The 7,381-nt window shown below is 29.3% G+C and overlaps 1 pseudogene; it reads right to left on the bottom strand.

Moving 5' to 3' along the window:
- Positions 1 to 424: 424 nt before the first annotated feature.
- LOC123259040 lies at positions 425 to 4,743 on the bottom strand (annotated as a pseudogene).
- Positions 4,744 to 7,381: the final 2,638 nt, after the last annotated feature.

Here is a 7,381-nt window from a genome sequence, read left to right on the forward strand (position 1 = left end):
AAGAATGTTAAAATTTTGGAAAAATTAAACATAAAATTGCTTAAAAGTAAAAAGTTTTCCAATTGAAAATAAAATTGATAAAAAAATTTTAGTGACAAAATCTTATAAATTTTTTTTTTTAATTGGATGAACAATATAAAATTATTTTGCCAAAAATTAATAAAGACATCTTATATAAAACATTTTTTTCCCGAGTGATATTTTTTCTGAAACAATATTTTCTAAAGAACAGAAAATTACCTCGAAAATATAAAAATTAATAATGTGAAAGTTTACAAAAAAAAAATTATTTAACATTTTCTTTTAATTAGAAATTAAAATTGTGAAAAAATTTAAACAATAATACGTTAAATTATATAAACCTCAGAATTATTTTTAAAAAGAAGACTAGAAAGCCGAATAATAATAAACTTACTTATCATTATCATCCCTTTTTATTAGCCCAAGGTTGCTGCGCTTGTAGATACTGATTACCAAGCTTTGATATTGACAAAATTAATTTCAAGCTATGACGTAATTTAGGTTGCTTTATCAAAAAATTATACTCGGTCAATTCACGCTGTACACATGCTACCAAATTATATTCTTCATTACGAAGTTCCGCTACTTACATTATTCCTTCATAATTTTTTTCAGCAAATACAAGAGATCTATAATAATTAAAAAAAATAATAATTATTACCATTCATTTAAATGAAATTAAAAAAAAAAACGAACCATCAAAACTATTAACAAACCCTTCGGCATCGGTACCAAAGACTCAAACTTCCCGAGACTTGGAGAACTTGGTGTTTTCGTAGTTAAGATACTCTACAGCCATAGTATTCTTCAGAAGGATATGAGCTTAGTTAACCGCGAGCAGGGACGCGGAGAACACTATCGCGTGGACCAGAACGTTGTCTTTGGCTATGAACTGGTACAGCGAGACGTCCATCTCTGGCTAAGGACGCCACTACTGCTCGTAGTCTTCGTGGTAGACCACTCGTAGAACACCTTGTCTTCGTAGCTTTTCAACGGAACGGGGATTCCCCATTTAATGTCCCGGGTAATGCATCGCGGCTTCAAGCCATCCTGGAGCCACGGTTTTGTTGCTGATCTTGCTACGCCAGACCAGTTTGCTTCTGCTGATGAAATGTACTCCTTTATTTTCGGCTTGATCTGGAAATGTTGTATTTATTAATAATTATAACAATCATGTGATAAATGTTAGTTATAAATTTATTCTTTTAAATTATCATTTATTTCAAATAAAAATTTTATAATTTATTTATTATTTGTCAATATTAATTTATTTAATATGAAATAAAATTTAAACAATTAATAATTTTTTTTATTTTAAATATCGAACTAAAATTAAATATATTTTTTATTAATCACTAAAAAAATTCGCCGTAATACAAACATGCTCAATTATTGGTACCAATTACTGAATTCTTAAATTAATAATCTTAATTAATCAAAATTCAATTTTTATTGCATTACTGATACATAGTATGGAAGGTTTACCTTACTTTTGTTTGCAAAAAATATGAAAATTGAAACATTTATTTAAAAAAAAATTAGTGCCACCTCTTTTTGCACAAGAATTCACAAAAAAAAAACTATAATTTTCAACCTCTGTAGTTAGTTAATGTTCACATATTTATAATAAATTGAATAATTGTGGTTACTAACAGAAATTTTTGTTTTTTAGAAGCTCATATACTATTTATTTATACAGAAAAAAAAAATTAACTTGAATCAAGTTATGACCCAAATTTTACTTTTTGTATTTGAGTATTTTAGTTTATTTTTTATTAATTACTTAAAAATTAATAGAAACAATTATTGTTATTAGTGCGGCGATTATTATTTAATTATTGTATTTATTTAGTTAATAATTTTATATTATTGTTACCGAAGGTATGATTAAAATTAAAAAATTAAGCGTGTGAGAAATTATTACGAAGCCGAGCGAATTAATTGTAAAAGAAATTAAAAGACTGGGAAAATTATTCTAAGTTCCGAACAAGATTTAGTATGGGAAAGCGATGAATGGATATAAAATGAAAGAAATGACGATTATTATTTTGTAAGAAATAATTTAGGTAAGCGAAGATTTTATAAGTCCCGAGGACAATTTAGTATGGAAAATCAATGAATGGATATATAATGAAAAAAATTGCGATTAAAATAATAAAGAATTGTGAATTTGACGAAACGAATGGATAGAAAATGAAGGAAATTACGATTAAAATAATAAAGAATTGAGTTTCGAAAATAAAAACTTAGAATTTGGCGAGACGAATGGATAGAAAATGAAAGAAATTACGATTAAAATAATAAATAATTATTTTTGAATGCTAGTTCGAGGACACCGGACAGATGTCTAAAACGACCATTCCGGTTCGTTACAAGAGAGTTGGGGGAAAAATGATAAACGCCAAAATTTGGCTCGATAAGTAAGCAGTTCTTTCTCGGGAGAATTACTCGGGCGAATACTCTTCACCAAGTAATTCCAGAGGATGATACTCTACCTGGAGTCTGACCAAGGCCCAGGTAAGTATCATGAACCGACCGGATGAAAGTGCTACTCCCCGTGCCGAAGCCTTCAGCTGAGGTACGGTAAGTGATCATAAGCCGTGCAGGTGGGAGCGAGGAGAATACTCTCCACTTGCTCTCAGGGTAGAGTTTAGGACCCCCCAGGGATGACGGCTAGTCGCCCTGAGGGGGTAGGGGGTGTTACTGGGAAACTAGTTAGTATTTTGTAGACCGCGTTTTTGAGTTTCAACCGTGAATACCGTCGTGTATGTTTGGATAGAAAGTTTCTATTGTATTAGTGTATATTGCTTATATTGTTTCTTGATTTTGAACCGCGAATATGTGTGAAAAGAGTGTTCTAATGTATTGTTTATATTGTTTAATTTGATTATATTGTTTATATCGTTTATTAACATGATCAGGCCAATAAAGAGGTTTCCTTTTTCTTTGATTTATTTAGAATGAAGTGTTTTGTTTATATTTTGTTATTGATAATGTGATCCCCGCTTATGACCCTGGACTCCGGCGAGCAAATTTCGAGCCGGGGACAAATAAATTATTTATTTATATAATTTTGGAAAACGTGGACGTTACAAAGTATATAATTTTGAAGAACTTCATTTTCTTGATTTGAGTAGAAAAATTCTTAAAACAATCAATTTTTCTTAGTTTAAGTAAATTTTATTTGATTGAAGAATTTTTCGTCTTTATTGAAAACAATGAAACTTTTCAAAATTATTTTCTTGGTTAAAGAATTTTTCTCTCCATTCAAGTTAATTTTTTTTTTCTGGGTATAATTGAAAAAAAAAATCCGCAGTGATAGCTACTTTTATCCTATATTTTTATTTTAAAGTTGTTGATAATTTTAACAATTTTTTTCTAACAAAAAATGAAAAAAAAAAATAAATAAAAAATTCCACATGCAAAAATTGTAAAAAAATATCAATGTAATTTTCTTCTTGAATAGTTTATTTGCTACATAAAATTAAAAAATTGTCAGTGTCATCAAAGCGTGTTTTTTTTTTTGACAGATTTAAAATGCCAAAATAAAGGCTCTTACAAAAATTTATCTAAATTTCCCTGTTGAAAAGCTCCAATAAGATCCCATCAAAAGCGACAAAAGCCACTTAGAAACCAATAAAATTTATGGGTTTCTAAGTGGCTTTTGTCGCTTTTGATGGGATCCTATTGGAAATTTTAAACAGGGTTAGCAATAAAAAGTTTTAATTAAAAAAAAGAATACTAATAAAATTACCTTGGGAAGATTCAAGAAGAAATGGTCCGAAGTTTTAACAACCGGAGTCTGATTGCACAGTTTGCACCTAGGATTTATCAGCTCAGTAGCATTGATCAAGTGACCACAACCATTGCACTGATCATCACGAGCATCCTCGTACTTACGATCAAGACAAATTCCCTCAACAAATCTGCCCGCCGGGAACTTTTCGCAACTTTAACACCGTAACTGATCAATGATATCCGTGAAAATATACTCCTGTTCCTTGACCCTCAGGAAGAATTGCTGGACGACCTCGGTCTGTTCCTTGATACAAGTTCTCCCAAATCTGTCAAAGGCAATGGCAATGTTGAACCAGCGGTAGACCTCGTCGTGAATAGTAAAGTGCTCATCGCAAATTTCTTGACAGGTCATCTTCTCCTCGAAGACCTTGGCTTGTCGCGGTTCCATACTTGTCACTTCCTGACATGTACAGGGTATTGTAATTATAATTATTGTAATTCTTCGAGCGACAGAACCGCGCAAATATGTCAGCTGACAGCACGCACCCAATTATGTTTCCCTGGTGAAGAACTTTGTCCACGTACGGCAGCGCAGAGGTTATTAAAATGTTTCGCTCGCCCTTCTTAGGCAGCACCGGGTACTCCAATTTCTTGGAGGTTAGCTGTGTCTTGCTAAGCCAGCTCGATTTTACTGCTTGCAATTCGTCCTTTGTTACTGATTCTTCTTCTTTTTCTTTCAGGTTGTTTTCCTGGAGGACGCTAGTCGGTTTTGAATTTTCCATTGTTAATATTAAAATTGTTATTGTTTTTTTTTTTATGTTAAATAAATATTTTTGAAGCGGTAAACTATTTCAGATTTTATTGTGTTTTAATTATAAATACGTGTGATACTAATGCGGTGATCTGTGATGGTTCAAATTAAACAAAATTTTTAATTGTGCTTCAGTTCATTCCATTTTTTTTTTTTTTTTTATAAATTTCAACTCTTATTAATTAATCGATTTATTTATTACTTATTAAATAATTAATTGTCTTTTAATTTTTTATCATCATTTAGATCTGCAATAAAATTGAAAAATTTTATTAGTATTGTTGTTAGTAAATAATTTTTTTCTTTCATTCGTTCAAAAGTAAAATAAAAACACCAATTATTGACATGAGTCGATTTACTAATATCTTATTCTATTTCAAAATTTATTTCATTACTTGTTATATTTATAACAAGCATTAAATTTTTTATTTGTTTTATCTGTTCAATTTTATAAACAAATATTTAATACTGTGGATTCTAATAGTCAAAAGACTCGTCAGATTCAATGCAATGTTAAAAAAAAAAAGGGTAATAATGTTATAACTCCAAAAAATTGAAATTTAAATTATGTTTCATGCTGTTAATAATTGGTACTTGTAGTTCTATTCATACACATTTCAATTTTTTGAAAATATTCTTACATTGAATTGAATTGAGCTGATGGATAATTTCGTCATTCAAATTAGCGTCAATAGCTGTTTGTAAAAAATCGAGCAACGTCAGCTCACCAGAGTTAAGCCTTGAAAGTTTATCAGCTAAATGGTTATTAATTTGAATGTAACGATATTTTTCTAGTTCAAGTAGCAACGCCCCATCATTCAGTTTTTTCAAATGGTTCAAACTATCAATATTAATTCTTCTTATACGTTCTGAAAGATCATGTAATATTAATAATTTAAAACTATTTAACATTTTTTATAAATTTTATCCTTAAGACATTCTGGAGATCTTAGGAAGCTATTCTGACTTATTTTACGACGATGCCAGTATGTATAGATGCACACCCGTGAGGGTGTGTGTGGGTGAACCTCTCTAACTTGTGAACAGCTTGACCAATAGAATAGCGATTTGCGGAATTTGAAAGGGTTTGACTGTATTCAGATCCCAAAAAATGTGAACTAATTTGGCACGATAGATTTTCAGGTATTCCAAAAAAAAGTTTTTAAAATCATTTTTTTTCCAAATAACTTTTGAGTTGATGCTTCATATTTCAATCACGTAACTTTATCAGCTCGATAACCAAAAAAAATCACGTGCCGAATTCTGCTTGAAAATTTTGAAAAAAAAAAAAAAAAAAAAAAAACATTTTTTTAATATAATTTACAATATCTCAACTAATTGATTTTTTCTTGGTAGTAAATATTTATAATTCAAAAAACTGCCTAAAATTCCACACAACGCATTGAATTGATCCGTCTCTGCAATAACGTTTACGATAAATTAAATGACGCGTTTATAAGTTATAACTTTTCAAAAATTTATAAATCGGAGTTTTCTTCAATAGCATCTAGATTTTTAAGCTCTGAGAACTCAAATATTTATATTTAGGTATATTGTTAACTACTATAAGCTCAAAATACCTCAACTTAGCGGAAAGTTCTACGTATGGCCTACAGAGTCTATCTATTTCCAGATTTTTTAAATAACAATTTTAGTTTGAAAGTAAACATATAATAAATTCGGCACGAACTTCAAATTTTTTTTAAACTACTTTAAAAACTGGATCTCAGTCAGCTATTACTGAAAATTAAATAAAAAAATTACCCAAGTAACAGAATATATTAGGTTTGTGACCCCCAAGATTGCTGACCATGTGACGAGTAAAATTTTCAACAATGTTAATTGCTTCATTTGGATTTTCATTGAAATTATATTGCACATCATCTTGTGAGAACCAATCATCTACTTTTTCCACAAATGAATGTAGATCATGTTCATCGTCATCATAACACTCAGCAGTATCATGAATAGTAGCCTGAATTTCTTGCACAGCTTCTTTAAACTTATTTTTTGGTAACAGAGGTATGGCCCAGCAATAACGCAATACGTCGTTCAATAAATCGAATTTTAAATTCATTGATCTCCACAATCTGCTGAAAATCTGAAAATAAATTAAAAACTGCTTGAGATAAAATAAAGAAATTTTTTTACTTATTTCATATAAAATTATAAAAACTTAATTTTCAATGTTATTAAAATTATTAACATAAAAACTAATTTAATATTTAAAATTTATTGAACAGATAGGTCAATATTCCATTTTTAGTCGAAAATAATCATAATACAGAGGCTAGGCTAGAAAAATCGATTTTGTTTTTTTAACACGTTTTTATTAGCTTGGTATGATGTATTTCTGTATGTATGTCTATAACGAAATCTTTCAACGTGATTTTCACCCACTCCAAAAAATCGAATAAAATTAAAATTTTGTGCACTAACAAATGTTCGGTGACAGTAGCATTATTTAATTTTGTCCGATTATCTTAGCTAAAATGTTTAAGATTAAGACTATGGCATGTACTAAAGCCATCATTCATTGCTTAATCTTTGAGACAAGCATATGATTACTGACAAAATCAACTAGAATAAAGGAACCAAATATTGATCGGCGGCATAAAAACTTGATTTAAAAAAATCTACGGATTTAAATTTATATTCAATACCTAATTATCAATTTTTAATAATACTTCAAATAAAAATTTGCGTTTGCACACAAAGATATACAGTTGTTATATTAAAAAAAGATAAATTTGTTCAAATTTCAAAAAATTGTGAAAATTAATCATAAGAATTTGATTAATTATCAATCAT

The sequence above is a fragment of the Cotesia glomerata genome, linkage group LG2 (assembly GCF_020080835.1).
Source record: "Cotesia glomerata isolate CgM1 linkage group LG2, MPM_Cglom_v2.3, whole genome shotgun sequence".
NCBI classification, from domain to species: domain Eukaryota; kingdom Metazoa; phylum Arthropoda; class Insecta; order Hymenoptera; family Braconidae; genus Cotesia; species Cotesia glomerata.